General features: G+C 39.5%; 1 long non-coding RNA gene across 1 annotated transcript in view; it reads left to right on the top strand.

Moving 5' to 3' along the window:
- Positions 1-2567: 2567 nt before the first annotated feature.
- The window catches only part of LOC134471881 (uncharacterized), a 102155-nt gene continuing 81681 nt past the window's right edge, over positions 2568-23041 (top strand). The window contains exon 1 of the long non-coding RNA XR_010041587.1: positions 2568-2689. This is a non-coding gene — a long non-coding RNA (uncharacterized LOC134471881). The remainder of the gene's footprint in view (positions 2690-23041) is intronic.

Genomic DNA, 23041 nt, shown 5'->3' with positions numbered 1-23041 from the left:
AACTAAATTTGAAGCACATTTTGCAGAGATATATTTGTGTGCCCCATCTCTGGGAAGCTAATCCGTGCGTCCTCGCATAACGCTGGCATTCGACAGTGATGCCACAGCCCTTAGAACTGTTTCACACAGACACTTGAGCACAAGCAGTAAAATGACATTTGCTGGATTTTAAGATCCAGTTATTCATTCCCAAGGTGTGTATTTTCTTTATAATTACACACTTTTTAGATAAATATGGATTTTTGGTGTGGATTCAGTAATCCTAAAATTCTCATTGCATTTACTTGGCAATGGCTCTGGCTGAGACAGAGATGCTTTGTTATGTGGAAGTGCTGTTAACTAACCTGGAGTGAAAACTAGATCAGAAGGAGGCAATGCACTCTCTCCATAATGTTCCTGATGTACAGATCCTGGGGACTCCTCATGCCCAACTGTAGCTAATGAATAGGAGGCTCAATTGTCCTTGCTGTTACTACCTAAGCCAGAAGCAGCCAGGGCCTTGGAGTCTGGGTATCCTGGAAGCTGTGCTCTGTGGACACTTGGTGCCTATCATGGTTTCTGTACCCAGGGTGTCTTCCTTGGAGTCCCCTTCTAGTACATTGGCTCCTCAAGAGCCATGACTCTATTGTTACCTCTGTGTTCTCCTGTCTCATAATCCACATTGTTTCTCTGCTAGTGCTGGCCCCTCTTCGCTTTGCTATAGATGTCACTTGTGCTAAGGGCACAAATGGCAACTTATACTTTCTCAGGCCGCTGGTCCTTTGCTCATGCTGTTCTGGTCACCTGCAGTGCTTTATTCCCATGTGGATTGTGATGACTCCTGCTTGTCTTTAGAACTCAGCTCAGGAGAGAGTTGCCAAAGCAAAAAGTGTCAGTCTCATGACACAGGAGATGGAAAGAAGCCTCAAAAAACAAAAAAAGTTTGCTTTGGCCAGAATCTACCTATTGGGTGCACAATGCTATAAAGCTAATTTAAGGACTTTTTCAAATCCCTCACTTCCTCTTATTCTTTTTCTGTGGGCACCTATTTGCATTCTGAGGGTGAGGTTTCCCATCTGTACTGGTTGCAAATGGAGAACATACTGCGATGCTTGCACTGAGCACCTGACTCGTGTATTGACACTAGGCTGTGCACCTCTTGTGCTGTGTGTCAATCTCCATGAGCTTGGTTAATGTACTTTCCTACAATATGCGAATGTCTTATCTCATCCACCTCTTATCTGATCTCTCTCTGTCTCAGGCTCTGGCGGCTTGATTAATGTGAGAGTGTCCCTGAGCTGTCTATCTCTCTGCTGTCTAGGCATTAACATTTCTGACAACTAAATCCTGGCCCGTGGGGACTTCTCCTGCCCTGTGGTATAGGGTCCGTTCTTTACACCAGCTTCTATACTACAGCACTGATGAATGTCCATCTGCTTTTTTTCTTCCTGCCTTTGGAATTAACTAGAAGTTAGGCCTCACTGTGAAGTACTACTTAAAGTTGAATTGCTGAGTGTGGCTAAATGTGCCCTAGGATGGTAGCACATATCCACAGGTAATCCAGAGCCAGCAGGTTACAGGTGAAGCAAATCACAGATGAAGATACCAAGTTTTCTTAGTCACACTTGGACTGGCACCTGGAATCTCTGAGCAAGGCTGGACATGAAAAGGACAGGTCAGTGAACGGGAGGGGATTATGGGAGGTGGGATTGCATGGTGCTCCTGGTGTGCTGTGTGTCTGCCTTGAGACCTTTCTCCATGCAGCAGTAGAGAGCATCTAACTTCTGGCCCCATGAAGTGTGCAGGGACATCAGTGGGACTCCTGGGGTAACCTGGACGTCGCTCACCCAAAGGATGGGGACTTCATTGTGGAATAGGCTACAGCTAAAGGGAGCAGGTGGCCGGAGAGAGGCTGCCAGGAAGGCCACTACCTCCTCCCAAAAGCATGGGCAAAGAGCAAGTGGCTGCTCTAGGATTGGCCTGCACATCGCCAGTGTGCTGGGGGCAAAGATTCTACATGGCCCAGTATTAGCCCGATGAAAATCATCATCGGAGGAGTCTGCTTAGAGCTGTTTTTGTTGTCATTTGCTTTGGGTTTGTTTGTAAATATTATATTGAAGACCAACACACATATATTCCTACATATGTACAGTAAGACACCCAGATAGATACTCGAAATTATTAAACATTTCAAAAGTGGCATGCATAAAAGTAATGTGGGAAAACTATACAGCTCTGGGTGTTGTATAACCACCACTACGCCCAGGACTTGGAGCAGTTCCAAAACACGGAGCAGTATCACCACCCACACACACCCAGAACTGTGCTAACACAATTTGCTGGACAAGTTTCCAACACAACTAACTATTACAAGGTCTGGCTTCTTTTTCTTAGTATATGTCAGGTGGATTCACCCATGCGATCATGTGTATAGAAAGTAGATCCCCTTATTGCTGAGTGCTACTGTATTGTATGGCTATGCACAGTTTATTCAACCACCCACTATGAGATCCTTGCATAGCTACTAGCACTTGGAAATTATGTACACAGTCTACAGACTTCCCAGTGAACATAAGTTTTCATTTCTTCAGGTTGAATATCTAGGTGCAGAGTTGTTTGGTCTTGGGATGAGTGTACGCTGACTTTGTAAGAAACTGCCAAACTACTTTTCACAGTGGTGGTACTAGTCAAGATTCTGGCAGCAGTATAGGTGAGTTCGGGATTCTTTATATTCTCACTAATACTTGGTCTTGTCTTTTTTTTTTTAATTTGCTTTTTATTTTAAGCATTCGCAGACCATGCAGTATTATCCTATTGTGGTTGTTTAAATTGTAAGGTTGAAGTTGAAATTTATTTCCTAACTGTAGATTTGAAGAACAATTTCAACATTATTTGTTGAACGACTTTTTTTTTTTTCTTCTTCAGTGGTTTGCTTTTACATATTTGTCCAAAATTCAGTTGCGCCAGGGCTGCCAGTGTAGCTCAGTGGTAGAATGCTTGTGTAGCATGCCCAAAGCCCTAGACTTGATTCCAGATTCACACACATGCACATACATGCACACACACATCAATTGCTGCGTTTTTTTTATTTAAAAGGAAAAAGAGAAAAAACAAAACAAAACAAAGCAGTGTAAGGGTACAAGTAATACAGAACTACATAAAAAAAACAGTAAGAAATCACCAGTTAATAGATTACACATTATCATCTTTGAAATGGTGATTCAGGTCACAGGATCAAAGCACACAAAGTGAACATTCAAATAGTGAGACTGCAAACAGTTGTGTTCAATGATCCAACCAAAAACATTAATATGGGCATCTATTTAACACCCCTAAACATACTTGCAGTTGTATCCTTTAGGGCACTTTTTTACAACAAAATTTACACATTTTGGGTTTTATTACTCCTTAGTTCTTATTACTTTTTTTTTTTTGGAAGACAATAAAGTCAAATATGGCCAAACAAAGCTGTCAGTCAAAACCAAGGATAGACACAGCACATGATGTAAAAACAGAGTACAAGGTTATCAACAATGGTTACCATAATGTCTCTTGCTTCCTTAAAAAAATATTGTCTATCTCATTAGATATTATAAAGTTGAACAAAACAGTAGAGAACAAGACCAATAAAACCTAAACCTTGTAAACATTACAGGATTTCCAAAGAAGATAATAGTCAAACCAGAATGGGCATCATAGTGAATCTTATTGCCTTCAAAGTAGTTGTCTATACCCTCAAACTTGATACTATCATACAGAATGGAACAGAGTCTAATCAGTCAAAATAAGATAGTGGGAGTATTACAGGACTTCAAATCAAGTTAATAGGAAATCAAAAAAGTTACTATAATATATGCTGCTATTTTTTTTTATTTTTCCTCTTAATTAAAAAAATCATAAAAAATAACAATAATTTTTTTAATGAATAAGGGAGAGATTGAGATAAAAGAGGACATAACAACATAACAATACAGGTCAAAGCATGACAGTTTCAGCAACCTAGTGCTTCACCACCAAATAACCCGACTTAATAGTAGTTACCATAGCGTCTTTTTCCTTGAAATATTTGAATATAACTTCATATACTATAGCTTCAAACATATCAAGTCAGTGTAAAACCATTCAAGTGGATGAAAGCATTGTAGTGTATTTAGAACCAGCTAACAGAAAACAAACAATGGTTTCTATATTATCTCTTTGCCTATAACAATTTTTGTTTATATTATCACATAATAAAATCCAGCAAGATACATCATGATAAAACTAGTGGAGACAGAAGAGCCATAGTTTTGTGGGGCTTCAAAACAAGATGATAGTAAATCAGCATTAGCTATTATGGTGACTTACTTTCTTCAAAATACCTGTTCATTTCATCACAGGCAATAATATCAAGCAGCCCAGAATAAAACCATTCCAATTAATAAGTGAAAACTTTATAAGGCTTCAAGGCCACATAATGGGGAATCATGATTACCACATACTTTTATATATTTGAATCATTACTTACATTAGGGAAATTATTCAGTATTCACACATGCGAGATTGATTTATTTCACTTATGAGTATGGTCTCAAGCTGCGCCCATTTATTGATAAATATCTCACTGTGATCCTTCTTTATAGCTGAGTAATACTCCATTGTATAGAAATACCACAAATTTTTTATCCATTCCTCAATTGATGGGCACTTGGATTGTTTCCAAGATCGAGTGATTACAATTTGTGCTGCTATAAACATAGGTGCACATATATCACTGTGGTATGATGCTTTCAGTTCTTCTGGGAATATGCCTAGAAGTGGAATAGCTGGAACAAATGGGACTTCCAATCCCAGCTTTTTGAGAAATCTCCAGACTGACCTCCACAAAGGCTGTACCAGTCTACACTCCCACCAACAGTGTAGAAGAGTTCCTTTTCCCCCACAGCCTCTCCAGCACTTGTTGTTGTTGGTTTTCTTGATCCTGGCCATTCTTTCAGGAGTGAGATGGAATCTCAGTGTGGTTTTAATTTGCATTTCTCTAATGACCAATGATGATGAACATTTTTTTTTCATGTATTTATTTGCCATTTGTATTTCTTCATCTGAGAAGTGCGTATTCATTTTTGGATTGGATCTTTGAATTTTGGGGGTCTGAGTTTTTTTTAATTCTTTATATGTTTTAGACAAAAGTCCCTTGTCTGAGGAGGAGTTCACTAAGATCTTTTCCCAGTTTGTAGGTTTTCTTTTCACTATGCTAGAGATTTCTTTAGACATGCAGAAACTTTTTAATAAGAGGTGGTCCCAGTTATTGATTCTGGGAAGTATTTCCCATGCGGTTTAAGTCCTGTTCATGAATTCTCTACCTACCCCTATGTCTTCAAGGTTTTTACCCAATTTGTCTTCCAATAGATTTAGTGTTTCTGTTTTAATATTCAGATCTTTGATCCATTTAGATTTTAATTTAGTACATGGTGATAGTCATGGGTCTAGCTTTAGTTTTCAGCAAATGGAGAGCCAGTTTTTCCACCACCATTTATTAAAGAGACTGTTGTTCTTCCAGTGAACCTGCTTGGCTCCTTTATCAAAGATAAGGTGGTTGAGTGTGTTTGTAGTTGTGGTTGTATCTTCTAATCTATTCCATTGATCTTTGGCTCTGTTTGGATTCCAGTACCATGTTGATTTTACTACTGTTGCTTTGTAGTATATCTTCAAGTCAGGGATTGTGATGCCTCCTGCCTTGCCTTTGCTGCTTAGAATTGCCTTTGCTATTCTAGGTCTCTTCTGGTTCCAGATGAATTTTAGGAGTGATTTCTCTAGATTTATAAGCAAAACAGTTGATGGTATTTTTATTGGGATTGCATTGAATCTGTATAACAGTTTTAGGACAATGGCCATTTTCACAATGTTTGTTCTTCCTATCCATGAGCATGGAATGTTTTTCCATTTTCTGAGATCATCTTCAATTTCTTTTTTCAGTGTATTATAATTTTCCCTGTATAGGTCTTTCATTTCTTTCATAAGAGTAATTCCTAAATATTTCATTTTTTTGCTTGCTAGTGTGAAGAGTGTGGTTTCTCTTATTTCCCTCTCTGTGATTTTGTTGTTCGTGTATGGGAATGCTATTGATTTCTGAGTATTGATTTTGTATCCAGCTACATTACTGAATTTATTTATTGTATCTAAGAGTCTTTCAATGGAGTTTAGGGGGTCTTCCACGTAGAGTATCATGTCATCTGCAAACAATGATAATTTAACTTCTTCTTTTCCTATCTTTACCCCTTTTATTTCTCTCTCTTGCCTAATTGCTCTGGCTAGTACTTCCAGTACTATATTAAATAGGAGTGGTGATAAAGGACATCCTTGTCTTGTGCCTGATTTTAAAGTAAAGGCTTTCAGTTTTTGGCCATTTAATATGATGCTGGCTGTTGGTTTGTCATAAATGGCCTTTATTATATTGAGGTAAAGACCATCTATTACAATTTTCTGTAAAGTTCTTATCATGAATGAATGTTGGACCTTTTTGAATGCTTTTTCTGCATCTATAGAAATGATCATGTGATTCTTACTTTTGGCTTTATTGATATGGTGGATTACATTTATTGATTTATGTATGTTGAATCATCCCTGCATGCCTGGGATGAATCCCACTTGGTCATGGTGTATAGTCTTCTTGATGATTTGCTGCATCCTATTTGCCAATATTTTATTGAGGACTTTTGCATCTGTGTTCATTAGGGAGATTGTTCTATAGTTCTCTTTTTTAGTTGGGTCTTTCTCAGGTTTTGGTACTAGAGTAATATTTGCTTCCAGGAATGACTTAGGAAGAGTTGCTTCCCTTTCTATTTCATTGAATAGCTTGAGGAGTGTCAGCATCAGGTCTTCTTTGTATTTCTTGTAGAATTCTGCAGTGAATCCAGCTGGGCCTGGACTCTTCTTTGTAGGTAAGGACTTAATTACATTTTCAATTTCATTAATAGAGATTGGGTTATTCAGCAGTTTTACATCCTCTTGATCTAGCTTTGGTACTTTATATGTTTCTAGGAATCTGTCTATTTCTTCTGTGTTATCAAACCTTTGAGAGTAGAGGTTTTCGAAATAGGTGTTGATGATCTTCTGTATTTCTGTAGAGTCTGTAGTGATTTCACCTTTTTCATTTCTTATTGCATGAATTTGAGCTTTTTCTTCCCTTTTTAAAATAAGGTTGGCTGGGGCTTATCGATTTTATTTATTCTTTCAAAGAACCAACTCTTTGATTCGTTGATTCTTTGGATTGTTTTCTTAGTCTCTATTGTGTTGATTTTTGCTCTGATTTTTATAATTTCCTCCCTTCTTTTGGCTTTGGGCTTGACTTGCTCTTCTTTTTCTAGCTGTTTGAGGTGTAGTATCAGGTTATTTATTTATTTTTTTAATTTTATTTAAGGAGAAAAAAAAGCAGAGAAAGGGTACAAGTTATACAGATTTACAGAAAAAAAATAAACAATAGGAAATCACTAATTAATGGATTACATATTGTCATCTTAGAAATAATTGTTCAAGTCACAAAATTAAAGCTTGTAAAGTGGACATTCCAACAATGATACTGCAAACAGTTCTGTTCAATTATCCAATAAAACTCAGTGATATCATTTTCTATCATACACTTAAATATGCCTGCAGTTATATCATTTAGAGCACTTTCTTTTCCACTCTTTTGTACAATGACAATTACCCATTTTGGGTTTTGTTACTCCCACAGTTCTTAATACTTTTTTGGAAGGGAGTAGAACCAAATGTGACATAACAGAACAGAGTCAATCAAATCAAAAGGGTGGACATAATAGATAATGTAAAAGCATAATACAAGGTGATCAACAATGGTTACCATAATGCCTCGCGCTATCTCTAATAGAATTGCCTATACCATCAGTTATAATAAAATTGAACAAAACAGTAAAGAACAAAACTGACAAAACCAAAACATTGGAGACATTGTAGGTCTTCAAAAGTAGATAAAAGTCATTGAGAATAGGCGTCATAATGAATCTCACTATCTTCACAGCTGTTGCCTAAACTTTCGAACCTGGTACTATCCAGCAAAACAGAATAGGGGGACATCAGTCAAAAACAAGATGGTGAGAGCAACACAGGGCTTCAAATCAAGATAATGGAAAGTCAAAGTGGGTTAATATAATATATCCTGCTATTTTTATTTATTTTTCCCTTAATTAAAAGGATAAAAATAAAAAAGTAAATAATGGAGTGGAGATTGAGATAAAAGAGGGCATAACAGCAAAACAGCGCAGATCAAAACATAACCCTTTAAGCAGAATAGTGTTTCACCACAAGATAATCCTGACATAAAAGTAGTTACCATATTGTCTCTTTCCTTGAAATCCTTGAGTACAACTTCGTATACTGTAGCATTAAATATATCAAAACAATGTAAAACCATTTAAGAGAATGACAGCATTACAGGGTATTTAGAATCAACTAACAGAAAATGAACAATGGTTTCTGTATAATCTCCTTGTCTTTAAAAGTTTTTGCTTATACTATCGTACATAATAAAATCCAACAAGATACAACCTGTTTAGACCAATGGAGGCAGAAGAACAAAGCTTGATGAGACTTCAAAACAAGATGATACTAAATCAGTATTACCTATTAAGACATCATTTTCTCCAAAATAGCGTTCCTATCATCCAATCTTCTCTGCCACATTTCTGTTGAGCTCTTTTTCTGTCATTAGTTGTCAGTTTGTCTTCTTCATTTTGTTCTCTGCTCCATCCATTGTGGCCTGTCTGCCACTATTTCTGGATTCTTTGTATTTTTCTTTTTTAGAATATCCTGTAATACTCTCTGTAGAGTTGAATTGGTGGTTGCAAATTCCCCCAGTTCCTCTTTATCCTGGAAGCACCTTGTTTTTCCATCAATTTCCAGGGACAGTTGTGCAGGATATCTCAATCTTGGCTAGAGATTATTATCTTTCAAAGCTTGAATTATTCCCCCCCCCCCACGCTCTTCGTGATTTGATGGTTTGTGCAGAGAAAGCTGCTGTAATTCTGATGGGTGTTCCCTTGTAAGTGGTCTGTTTCTTGTCCCTGACAGCTTTTAATATTCTGTTCTTGTATTGAATTTCTGGAATTTTTATTATTATATGCCTGGGTGTTGCTCTGTTTGGGTTGTAGGTAGCTGGGGTCCTGTATGCCTCATACATCTGAGTATCTTTACCTTTTGCTAAATTAGGAAAATTCTCCTGGATTATTTCTGTGAGTAGCTTTTGTAGTTCATTTGTTTGTGTCCCTACTTCTTCTTTTATGTTCTTAATTCTTAAGTTATGGATCCTCTTATCATCTTCTTGTCTTTGTATTATTGCTGTTTGTTTCTTTGTTATTTTTAAGAAGTTTTTCATTTCATTCTCCCATATTACAAATCTGCCCTCCAGTTCAGATAGTCTGTCCTTAGTTTTTTTCAAGCTGTTATGCCAGTTTTCAATAGAGTTTTTAGTTTCCTGGTAGTCCCTTTGAACCTGCTTCACATATTCTATGCTTTCTCTATTTTCTCCATCAAACAATTCTCCCCTCTTTTTCTGTTCTTCCATTCCACCATCCGTTTTTTCTTGGGTGGTGCTTAGCATTTCTCAAACTATTCTGCTTACTTCTAGCTTCAGGTCATTAATAACTTCATTCCTGAACTGATCTATGAGGCTCTCTAGATGGCGCTTTATGTCTATTGGTGTGGTGTCCGCTATTACCTCCAGGATTAGGGGCCAAGGACCCTTTCTTGTTGCTGCCTCTTCCCATATTCTTTGTTCCTTATATATGCAAGCTTATATAGGAGGCCCAGCTTCCCTCCCTGTCAGCCACAGCCTGATCAAATTGCGCTGGCTAGGTGTTCCCACCCACTGCAGCACACCAGGAAGTTCCAGACCAGGCAGCCTACATGGGGCCCGCCCCTCCAGGCCACCCTCAGGCTCTGGGATCTGGGTTGGGCTAGCCTACTGGGTCTGCCAGCAGCATCACGTAGGCTAGGCACTTTCACCAATCCCACTTGAAAGGGGGATACGTGGCTGGAGTCGCTGCAGCGCCCCACTCCCACAAGTCTGCCCAGTCCCAGATTGTCCTCTGCTGGAGTCAAACTGTGGTAGAGTGTCAGTTTCTCTCACTCACCTCACCACAAGTCAGTGCACGGCTCCCTGCCCATTCTGTTTTCAACTCCGTTCGCCGATTCCCATTCCCAGAGCTTCCGCGTGTCTCTCTCCCTGCCAAGCCGATGTAGATGCAGCCACCGCGTGGCGGGAAACCCAAATCGCGGCTTCCAATGGCGCGGGCTCCAGCCTCCACACTGAGGCCCCTCTGTTCCTGTTCTAGCACCAGGACTGCATTCCAAGTTGGTTTCTCTCAGCCCAGTTCGTTTCTGGGTCAGCAGATCATATCTCCACCTGCTTATGTCTCCTTACTCCGCACCATTCCTGACTTCTGTGCCGAGTCTTTCAGAGAGCCTCCGTAGCTGCTGTTATCTGTCCGCCATGTTCTCCCGGAAGTCCAGGTTATTTATTTGTATTCGTTCTGTTTTCCTGATGTGGGAATTCAGTGCAATAAATTTTCCTCTGGGAACGGCTTTTATTGCATCCCACAGATTCCGGTAAGTTGTATCTATGTTTTCATTTTCTTGTAGGTATTGTTTAATTTCTTGTTCAATTTCCTCTGTGACCCACTGATTACTCAATAGTGTGTTATTCAGTTTCCATGTGTTTGTGGGATTTTTGCAGTATCTTTTATTATTAATTTCTAATTTCAAAACGCTATGAGCTCATAACATACAAGGGATGATTTCAACTCTTTCGCATTTGTTTAAATATGTTCTGTGAGCGAATATATGGTTTATTTTAGAGAATTACCCATGTAGTGCTGAGAAGAATGTGTATTCTGATGTTGTTGGGTGAAACATTCTGTATATGTCTATCAAGTCCATTTGTTTACAGGTGTGATTCAGTTCTGTTATTTCTTTGCTCATTTTCTGTCTGGTTGATCTGTCCCTTGGTGTCAATGGCATGTTAAGGTCTCCTGTTACAATTGTGTTACTGATAATTTGTTTTCATTTCTGTTAATAGTTGTTTTATATAACTGAGTGCTCTGGAGTTTGGTGCATATATATTTAAGATAGTTATCTCTTCTTCTTGGAGTTTTCCCCTAACGAGTATGTAGTGACCTTCTTTGTCCTTTATGATCATTGTTGGTTTAAAGTTCACTTTGTCTGCAAACAGAATGGCTATTTCTGTTTTTTTTTTTTTTGGATTCCTGTTGTTTGAAGTATTGTTTTCCATCCTTTGACTTTCAGGGTTGGATTTTGTTTCTTGATCCATTCTGCTAGTCTGTTTCTTTTGATTGGTGCATTGAGACCATTTACATTAATGGTTATAACTGTTATATGCTGGTTTATTGTTGACATGTTATCTCTCTGCTGTTGCATCTTTATCTTTCTGTTCTGTTTAATTATCTGCTTTGCTTAGTGGTTTTTTCCTTTGTGTATCTAAACTGTCTCTCAATATTTTTCCAGGGTTGGCTTGGTGTTCATGAAGTTCTTCAGCTGTTCTTTGTCATGGAAGTATCATATTTCACCATCGATTTTGAATGATAATTTTGCAGGGCACATCAGTCTAGGATGGAAATCATTTTGCTTTAGGATCTGAAATACTTCACTCCATGCTCTTCTTGACTTCATTGTTTGTGCTGAGAAGTCTGCTGTGATTCTGATAAGCTTTCCTTTATACGTGATCTGTGTTTTCTCTCTGACAGCTTTTAATAATCTATTCTTGTGTTGGATTTCTGGGATGGTGATTATTATATATCTGGGTGTAGTCGGTTTCTGATCTCATGCTTGGGAAATTTTCAGCTATTACTTCTCTAAATATCCTCTTGACATTCTTTATGTTGTCCCCTTCTTTTTCATTAATCCCTATCAATCTTATGTTGTTTTTCTTTGCATCATCTTGCAGTTGTTGAATTGTTATCTCCTGATTCCTTGTTATTTTTAAAAGATCTTTCCTCTCCTGTTCACTAGCTGCAATCCTGTCTTCAAGGTCTGAAATTCTATCTTCACTTTCATTGAGGCGGTTTTTACAGCTTTCAGTGGAGTTTTTTATTTCCTGTATATCTCTGTGCATCTGCTTTATGTATTCTGTTTGTTTCTTATTATGCTCACCTAGGGATTCTATCTTTTTGTTTAGTTCCTCCAATTTTAAAACTGTGCTTTCTTTAGATATATTCAGAATCTCTTTCATTTCTTTTAGCATTTCTTCTTTTACCTGGGAGATTATTTTGAGTTTGAATTCCTTTAAAGCTTCCTGGAGTTGCTTGTTTATCTCAGTAGCTATTATGTCCAATATTTGAGGTGTATGGCATATATTTTCTTCTATATACATGGTTCCTAGGGTTTCTTGAGATGGACTAGAGGTTTGAGGTTGTAATTTGGTCTTTTGTTTTGTCATTTTCCTATATTTCTGTGTTTCAAGTGTTATTCGAAAGCTTCCTCAAGGTCTGTTGGAAATGCATTTCTATGTTCACAGCTCCTGGGACTCTGGCACCCAGTTCCCCCAGGCCACTGGGCCTCTGGAACCAGTGGCCGTCTTCTGCCTGTTTAGAACTCCATAGTTCCAGATAAGCTGGATTCCAGGGACACTGTGTGCCCGCCTGCTTGCTGGAAACTCCACAGTTCTCCAAGTGCAGCCAGAATGGGGAGGCGGATGTAGGTGCCTGGGGCCACTTAGGGACTTCACTGCACCCAAAAGCCTGGAGGGTCCTAAACAGTCTGGGCTTGGGGCAGAGTACACTGAGCACTTACAGCACTTACAGGGGCCTCTGGAACAGGTGATGCTCGCCTGCTTGCTGAGAAATCCACAGTCCTCCAGACACACGGGGAGGCGGATGCAGGTGCCCCAGATCCACCCAGCCCTTACTCTGCACCCAGACTTGCAGGAGTCCCAAATAGGCTGGGCTCTCGGGATAGTGTGCACCCGCCTACTTGCTGGAAACTCCATAGTTCTCTGAGCACAGCCAGAATGGGGAGGCAGCTGTAGGCCCCTGGGGCCCACTTAGCCCAATTGCTGCATTTTATGTGAGTATATTTCTAACTTTATTCTTTTCCAGTAATTTGTGTGTCCATCCCTGCCGCCCTTCACCAATGCCATTCTGTCTTTTCGACTGTCATTTTAAAGTCATCCTTAAAATAGATGAGTGTGAGCAACTATTTAGAGGACAACAATATGCAGTATAGTAATTATTGTATATTTCCTACCGTTTTATCACTGTTTTGATTGCTTTTATTGTTCTGCTTTATTCCTTTCATTATATATATATATATAAAATGAGGATCATATATATATATATATATATATATAAAATGAGGATCATATATATATATATATATGTGTGTGTGTGTGTGTGTATGTTACAAATACAAATATGAGTGAATTGGCTAAAGCATTTTAAATATTGCCTCTGGAAAAGCTGGAGAGAAACTAGCATAGAGTTTCTTATTTTGTAACAAGCCTCATAAAACTATATAATTCTTAAAATTTGGGCATAAGTAACCTTAATTAAATGATATTTAGACAAATGAGAAGAACTATAAGGCATAACACAAAGTGCAATAAGAAGAGATGAGAAGCAGCATATAGTACTTCATAAATAAAAACTAAAAAAGGATGATTAGCAAAGAGTATACTAAAAATTTTTAAAAGGATCAATATCAGAATGTCAGAATGCCTACAAATTGTGAATTAAATATTATTGTTTAGTATAACTATTCCATTTTAAAATGGACTGTATACTGAAATGTATCAGGGAAAAATAAAATTATAAGATTGTCATTATTAAGAAGGCATATTTAGGTGTTATATTAAATTTTTATTTCCCTCATTTTAGAGTTAAGAGAGAGGCTTTCAAAGAAGGTTTTTAAAACCTTTTTAAGATAAAATATATAAATTAGAATTTAAAAAATGATATTTTTTCAGTTTTTACAAGGAAAAATAATCATCCCCAAATCTATTTTGTGGGAATCTTTTAAAAACTTTTTTCATTAAATCAGTGAATCAATCAGGGCCCTGGTCAGGCAATAGACACCATTTAGTAATTTGAAAGGGGATGCTTACAGATTATAGAATTATAGATTATTTATAGGGTTTGGGCTATGAAGAAGGACTAAAGAAAGTTTTAAAGAATATCTTAGGGCTGAAGCATAGTACCCAAGGTAGGCACAGGTTTAAAGTTAGGATGATTTTTCCTTAGTCTGGGATTTGGATTTTCTGAACAAGGATGCTTGTAATCTACTAGAGAAATTTGTTGAATTTTCTAAAGCCAGAGCACATCCAAAACCAGTGGGCTAAGGTTGGCAGGAATAAAATTTTCAGCCAGAAATAGCGAGCTAGAAGTATAGCTGGAGTACAAGTAGGCCTCAGGTGACGTATAGGACACTCAAAGTGAGAAACATTTGTGGAAATCCAGGTAGCCTGAGACACTGGAGCAGGGAAGCACGGGTCAAGACCAGCAAGAGGAAAGGACGTCTTCCTTGGCATCCTGCTTGTTTCTTCCCTGGTCCACTGTAGAGCAGGCTCAGAAGATAGCCCTGGAACAGGAAGCAAGTTGCCTCCCCATCTAGTGCCTGTTAGCAAGCACCCTCTATTGCTAGCTCAACAGCATCCCAATCTGCAAGGGACAAATGTTCTAGTACCACAAGCAGAGCAAGGAAGGATAGATTTGGCACTGAGTGATAGAAAAACAATTAAGTTCAATTTTTAGTGCTATTCAGACAGTTTAGGTCACCTTTGATAAGTTGTATTTTTCATGTGGTTTATCCACTTCATCTAATTTTTCATTTTAGATTCATAAGTTTGTTTTTAATAATCTCATTATGTGTATATATATATCTAAGAGCTTTAATTGCATTTTTCTATTACAATAATTTCTGCTTTATCATTATTTTTCTATGATTTGCCTTCTTTCTATTGGGTTAATTTATAGTTCTTTCACTAACTCTTTGATATGGACATTAAACCTTTAATGTCGGGCTTTAAACCTTTTTTCCTTTTTAGTTTGTGCATTTCTTAGTATGTGCTTTCCTTTAACACATCTTTATTTGCCATAACATGATTCCATCTAGATTTCTGGGATCATTTTCTGAAATAAAGAATATTTTCAGTTTGTTTCTGTTGGCTATTTTCAGTATTGTTTCTATAATATCTCTAAATGTGTGGTTGAAAATGTCTTTATTTTTAGAAGCTATTTTTACTTGAGTACATAATTCTAGGCAAGCGTTCATTTTCTTTTAGTTCTTTGAAGACATTCTATTGTTTTTTTGCTTCATAGTTTCAACTGAAAAGTCAGCCAAAATTCAATTGGTCTCCCTTAAAAGTCATGTGTTTATTTTCAGTTTATAAAAGATTCTTTTCAGTCTCTCTGAATTAGTTGTATTTGCATTTAATCTGCTTGGAATTTGTATAGTTTCTTCAATTTATTAATATCTTTTGCTTATTTTGGAAAATTCTCAAAGTATTTCTTCTATTTGTTTAACTCTTTCCTTTCCTTTTTATACTCAAATTACATGTATGAAAGTTATTTTCATCATGTCCCAAATATTTCTTAAATTCTTTTTTTCTGCTTTCTGGACATTTTATTTCCCTGAGAAAATAAATATCAATCTGAATAGTTTCTACTAATTTATACTCCAGATCCCTAACTTCTTTTCTGCTGAGTCTATTCTGCTCTTAAACTACACTATTGAGATTTAATTTCAGAAAAGCATAAACTTTATATTTTTTTGTTTTGTAGTGTCTAATTGTCTGATGAAATTTTCATTTTTCCTGTTTTGACTATATTATTTATATTTATTTGATATTCATGTTTGATGATTCAGATATTCACTTTTAAGTCTCTTTTTTCAAAATTTGTTTTTTAGAAACTGTTGATGTTTGGTATTTGATCTTGTATTTTGGCATGTTTGATACATTTGACCTAATGGAGATGTTATGTATGAAAAATTATAGATGCTGTGGATGACATCCCCTGGTGGAGAAGATTTAATTTTATTCTGACAGGATGATAAACCACGGAAAGATTACCTTGCTCCATTGTACTTGAGTTTCAGACTCAGTATAAGAGCTTGTGAGACCTGGTTTGTCTTTATTCTTAGATTCTACAGTTCCATGCATCTCAAGGGTAAACCTTGTGTATTTATTAGGGATCCTTTTTCCTGGCAGAGTATGAACTTCAAGTTTTGTCTTTTTAGTACCAAGAGACTACTGAAATGTCTGCTTAGATTTTCTGTTTCTTAGCAGTTACTCTTTGCTTGTTTTCTTGGCAGTTTGCCTTACACATGTGCAGCTAGAAGTTGGAAAATACCTTAAGGAAAAAGTGCACACATAATACCCACTGCACATCTCTGCCTTTGGCGTTTCCTTCAGATCATGATTCCTCAAGTTGTAGCAATCTAGGTAGCATCAAGTTTTGACTCCCCTGCCAAAGAGACTTTAAAACTCTTGGCAGCTGATCTTTCTTCAGCATCTATGTTCCATGACTCAAACTGGCACATACCCAGAGCTGGACAAGTCGTGGCTCAGAGAGTGCTCGCTTTTAACGGATTTTCCTGTTTCTAGAATTCTGGTCTTTCAAGACTGGGAGACTTGTGGGTTAAAATGGGATTCCCAGGAAGGATTCCTGGATGTATAGGAGCAGGAAGGGATGGCATTAAGGACAGGAGTGAGAATTAGAAGGTAAATTTCTAGAATCACAGAAACTATAGCTAGATGAAGTCCAACAAGGGAGCCTCAGGTAAATCCACAAAAATGTCCACAGGAGAGAAGAAATCAGCTTTAAACACTTTTTAAAAAATCCCACAAAGCAAGATAACATCTTAGGGCAAAACTAGTTCATGTGAGTGAGGGAATTTCTTATCCTCTTTTCTCTCCCATACTCCAATTTATTCTGGCTTACTAATAACAAATAGGTAACATGACGAAGATGAGGAAAAATAAGACAAAAAAGAACTTGTCTTCCCCTCCCAGTAAGAGGCCAGGCTGCATTATGTTTGTGTTAAGAGTAACTGCAGCGCCATGGGATTACCTACGCTCTTAAGTAATTCATTAGATTTTGCAGCCTCATTTCCAATGGATAAACACTGACGTTAGTGACTTTGGGTTCTTGCAGGCTCTGCAAAGTAGCCTAGGGAGCTCTCAGAATGTAGTGTGAGGGGAAAAATTGGTCTGAAGGGCTGAAAGCCCAATTTTTCCTGAATAGAAACCCTGGAGAGTAGAACTGACACCAAATATGCTTCTTTCTCTCTCTCCTTCTCCCTCTCCCTCTGTCTCTGTCTCTCTGTCTCTGTCTCTGTCTCTCTTTCTCTCTCTGTCTCCCTCTCTTTTTCCGAATTAAGGACTATTGCATTGTGTGTTTATTAATTCTACCTTATTTCTAAACATGAAATAAATACAATGCTGAAAAGGTGTCTGTGTCCCCGGGACAAATATAGTCCATGTAGCTGTTAAACGGGAAATTCCAGAAGCCTCCTGTGGCCTTGCCTCCTATTAGGCAGGAAGAAGCTTTTCCCCAAAGACAAGAGCTGACGAGAGCCTCGTGTCCCCAAAGAGCCTCACTGGAAGCTAGTCTTTGAAAATTTCAGCATAAACATACTCCCACCCACCTGGCCACTGGACAGACCATGAACAACTTGGCTCTTCTTCCCAGCAGAGCTGTTTTCTGTGTGAGTCACTTCTGTCTTTTTACTTTGGACTTTCTGTCTCTGGGACCTTGAGGATCCATCCAGTGCAGTACTGAGAAACTTCCAACATTTTGCAAACAGTGAACAATGGAAAACCTACTAAAAAGGCACACTCCCATCCCTGGTGTACAGGGGATCCTGGGAGTGGTCCTCAGTCCAGTGGAAACTAAGCGATCAGGGCAAAATAAGACACTGATGCAAACACACAAGGTGGTATATTGGAAGGTGAAACTCTGGTTTTCTGAGCAAAGAGACTGATCAATGTGGGTCTGGAAAATCCAGCATCCTGATGCTGGGAAGTCCTAGGAAATCTTCCATGGAAGAAGTTGTAATCTCTGTGCCTAACCTTCTCTTCTGGAGCAGCTGTAGGAGATCTGCCTAGCCTATCATGGCTGTGCCCACTGAAGTAAACCATCAGGTAAGAAGAGAAGGCTTAGGGAGAGGACACAAGTGAGCTTGTGAGGACAGGACATGGGACACGTGGGCAACAGCCTTTACTGTACCATCCTTAGCTTGGTCGCTGGGTTCTTAGTAAGAGTTCCAAAGTTTTGCCTGATTAATTTGCAGTATCCCAATATTTTGGATCCTTTCCTATTTTCATATCACTGTCTCAGAAGAAGCACAGTGGACAAGAAACCTGTCCCTCCCCAAGCCACATAGAGTAAAGGAGTTTTATACTTAAGGACTACTTTGAATATCTTGGGATTCAAAAACCTTTTTCTTCTTCTGTGTTAATTTTCTGACCATGCAACCATTATGAACATTGTGGGACTCCTGGAAATATCCAAGGTCCCCACTGGTGCCTCCTGGAACATGGGCTCACTAACATTTATCTGTCTGAAGTGAAAGCTATCCCTAATGATCCCAGCTGACATTTATTCAGTGCTTTCCACTCCGAGATCCCAAAGACCTCTATAAGCTGATTTACGGGCTGTCCACGGCGTGCAAGTGGATGGTAATGACCGCAGGGGATGAGGATGGTGATGGATCACCCAGGCTCTGATATTTGATATGTCATGTTGTTTCTGGGGTGCTTCCAATTTCCGAAACTTCCTGGTGATTAGAAGCGTGAGGGTAAGAGAGTGCACTATCCATTTCATCCTGCATTTCTCTGTGGACATAACTCTGATTGGAGCCTTGGGAGGCTTTAATTCTCTGTCTCCCTTGCACAAATTTTAATAATGAGCAGAGAACAAGCATTTTGAAATGCTGCAGCAGGGTCATTCTGCATCCCTATTCTTGCTGGACCTGGACACTTCCACTCATCTCACCTCCCTTTTTGTGGTATCCCCGACCACCTGCAACTTGGGCTGTCATACTCCAAGGGGAGGAGGGAAGAAGCAGGAGCCAGGACCAACGCTGTCAGTTTAGAAGGTTTAGAGAAACATATTTGGGCAATAGCGCTTTCTGAATTTTTTAAGCTGTGGGAACCCCTGGTCTCTTTTCTTTTTGAACAAAATCCTGTAGGAAATCAACACATGAAGCAGATAAAAGTGACAAGCCTCACCCCTTCACAGTGACCCCTGAGGTCTAGAATGAAAACCACTGGCTTCCTGAGGTGTTGGATTGTGATCTGTGCTCAGGAGACCAGAATTTCTTTCTAGGGCTCCCCACTGACTTTTGAGTGAATTATTGAATATCTATGTGCTCCCTTTGTTTTGTCTCTAAAATAAACTATTCTTCATTAAATATTCCAATGATGGCTTTTAAAGTTAGGTTGTGACTGTGCTAGAAGTATAGCAACAATAAAAAGGATGTAAGGTTCTAGGCATTGCTCTAAAAGCTCTTATTTATAAATTCATTATAAATCCTCAACTTCCATTGTTATTCCCACGTTAAGTGGGAGAAACTGAGGCACAGAAAACGTATGCAAATTTCTCATGGTCACTCAGTTGTAAATACCAGGCAACCTGACTCCACAGCTCCTTAAACTGTATCTTTGCATTTGACACTTGATTTTAAAAATGTGGTTTCATATTAGAATTGCGTAGGAAATTTTTTTATTTCAGAAATTTAAAATTGGGGTTGCACCCAAGGCCAATTAAATTATCATCTCTAGAGGTGGGATATTTGTGATAGTATTTTTTAGAACTCTTTTTTTGGGGGGTGTTGAATGTGTCCTCGAAACAACAAAACAAAACAAAAATACATGTTGAAGCCCCAATCTTTGATTCCTTAGAATATGATCTTATTTGGAAATGCAGTGATTGCAGGATGTAATCTCTTAAGATAAAATAAATCTGATGGGTGTAGAGTGTGCCCCCACTCCATCCATCAGGGCAGGTTTCCTCAGAAGAAGACAGCTGTGGGAAGCCACAAACACCCTGCAGGCAGAGTGCAGTGTCACACAGCCACAAGCCAAGAAGCATACAAGATTGCCACGAAACCTCTAGAACCTGGAGGAGGAAAGGAAGATTCTTCTCTACTGTTTTGGAGGGCACATGGTTCTTCCAGTGACACCCCAGTTTCAGACTTCTGGCCTCCACAACTGAGACAATAAATACCAGCTGTGTTAAGACATCCACTCTGTAGTTCTGGAAGCCCTTGGGAACCAGAACAGCCCTCAAAGTGGTTTCAGTGGGCAGATTTGAGAACCACTGCTCTTCACTGAACTCGCTCTTTAAGAATGCACTTGTATGGATGGGAAATAAAGCCCCTTTAGATAACCTGGCTGTGATCAGGCCTAGTGTGGGCCCTCTACCCTCCTGGATTGACATTTGCTGGGCCCTCTTCGAGATGGGGCTCAGTGTTGATCAGCTGTGTTAGAGCTGGCAGTTGGTTGGCGGGAGGAGAGGCTTTGAGTCACCCTCAAAGCTCCTGCTCATGGGGGAATAGTGGATGTGAGCATGGGCATAGAGTAAGAGGTGCTCAGTACAGGAGGGTGGAAGATGGATAGGGGTAGAATGAATGCTTCCTCCGAGGACAGTCCTGTGCAATGTGAAATCATCTGGGGGGAAAATAGTGGTCAGCAAGGTGACCAGCAACCCAGAGATGGGAGCCCAGGTAAACCGAACCTTTGAGAGATGGCAGGGGTATCTGAAATAAGATTTTTATGTACTTCCCAGAGTTGGGTTTGGATTGGTCATATGGGTAAAGGCTGTTGCAGGACCAAGGAATACCTTGAGCAAAGGTGGGGAATGGAGAGGGGCAGAGTCACCCCCATTAAGCATAACTGAGTAAGTGGAAGACAGATGACTCTATTGAACTAGAAAACGAGGGAGGAGTAGTACCTTGGGTGTGGAAGATAAGGAGCTCTTTCTTGGATATTTGAAAAGAAAGCACTCTCAGATATGCATATGTTTAGGAAATAGACATGTAATGCAGCGATAGCTTCACTGCACGAGAGGTGATCACTGGATCTCATCATGAGGATGCAGGAACCAGGTACTGTGAAGGCACAGAATAAATATGATGCCCAAGTCCTGGGGCTCTGGAGCTCAGCTGGCATGAATCCCTAACCAACTGCATGTTGAATTGGCTCTGTGTCCTTCGGCAAGCCTCAGTTTCTCTACCTGCAAAGTGGACCTGTTTCCAAGTGTCATGTGGAGGATGAGAGAGCTGAAATCTGAGAGTACTTGGTGCCAGGCAAATGCTCAACACACCATGCTACGTTCATCGCTGCTGCTTGTAACCAGATCGTCTCTCCCCTTGACAATGCGCTTCCCGTTTCACCTCTTCTCCCCACCTAAGACCTTTGCGCACCCACACTAGGAGTTGGGACTCTTTGTCTAATCCCTCAGTTTAGCAGCCCCCTTTCCTCCTGACTCCAGAGCTTCTTGTGTGGTTTCCTCTTTTCCTGCTCTTGGACTCAGCAGGGATGTGATATTTGCCTGAAGTCGCCACCTTACTTTGTGGGGTGTGTGCCTTGGACCATGGAGGAGTGAGGCAGCCCACAGTGCTTGGTGGCCTTCTCTGTCTTTGATGGTACAGCTCCTGCACAGCACCTGTGAAACCCCATCACCTCTGGACCTCCTTAAGTAACAATCTATGGGACTTTCTTTGTGTGTCCTGTGTGCGGCGCCTGATTCTGCACATATATGAAGACTTTCTGCTCTTAGGCAGGAAGGAGTCGGATAGCAGTGAGAAAAGCTAAGACTGGCTTCTTAGTCTTTTAAAGAGGGGGATCTGTAAAAAGGAGAGAAAAGTGTGGAGGAAGTGACTCACTAAGATCATTTCAATTTCTCAGTACTCATGAAAAGGAACTTTTTACTCAGGAGAAAATAAAGGATGTGCTGTGTGGGTGAGGCCATCTGTCACTGATGATCTGGGATTCAATCAGCGGTTAGAAAGCACCTGAAAGAATAATTGTGTGAATCATTACAATAGTCTCATCACTGAGATGCTTCTCATGGCTTTTCTTTCTTCCTGTTCATCCTAAACATTGCCTTGACTTATTTTTGTAAAAACAGGTTCTCATCAAATCATCCTCAAGTTAAAGACTTTTTAAAAATGATTTCTCTCTGCTGAAAAGACTGCATCTCAAAGCTTTGTGATGGCCACGGAGGTCCTCCATCCTCAGGGCGTTCCTGCCTAGCCAACCTTCCCTTTCTTGTATCAGCTGTCACAGCACACCAGAGCTCCTCCGTCCCGCCTCTGTGCATGGCCTCTGTCCTGTGTTCCACAGAGACATGCCAGAGGCGGCTTCAGTTGCTGAGTGGCTGAAAGTCCTTAGTTCTCTTGTATACTTTGCTCTTGGACCAGCCCTATTCACAGATCCCCCTCTGCCCAGCCCCTCATTTTCCTCAGAGCCCAGCTTTGCCTGCATCATACTCCTCTACCTCCATACTCAAGTTAAAATGTGGGTTACTTACAAAAGACCAATAAGCAGACTAATTAAATACAGGTAATTGAAAAGAGTGTGGTCTGCAAATACTATACCAGGTGTTGAGAGTAAAGACTGTGGCCTTTGATCTTTAGCTTTGTTTAGCTCAGGCTTGGACTAGAGAGTCTGTGAGTGCAGCAAACTTCTCAGAGCTAAGCCTAAGGCCCTGGTAAAGTGCAGGGCTCTGGAGAAGAGAGTGTTGAGAAAGTCAAAATGACCTGAGAGAGTAAGTAGGGTTCCTTGCACACTGAATTTGCTAACAGGCAGGACTTTGGGAGAAGCGGATCTGGTAATTGTGGTCTCAACTAATTGCCTGCCTAGCTGAGTCACGTTATCCATCAGTCAGCTGGAATTTACTGGATTTCTCCGATCTGAGTTGGATTGACTCATGTAAAGTAGAAAGAGTTTCTTGTTGGGCTCAGTGCTCCATGGGATTAGTTAAGCTTTGACTTTGCCTACTATAATCAGGTCAGTAGCTGCTCCCTGCTCATGAATGACTCCTTGCCTTCA

This window comes from Cavia porcellus, unplaced genomic scaffold (assembly GCF_034190915.1).
Source record: "Cavia porcellus strain 051 isolate PalLab524CR breed Dunkin Hartley unplaced genomic scaffold, mCavPor4.1 scaffold_20, whole genome shotgun sequence".
Taxonomy (NCBI): domain Eukaryota; kingdom Metazoa; phylum Chordata; class Mammalia; order Rodentia; family Caviidae; genus Cavia; species Cavia porcellus.
Note: the sequence above shows the minus strand (reverse complement) of the source record. Positions and strands in the feature narration are given on the sequence as shown.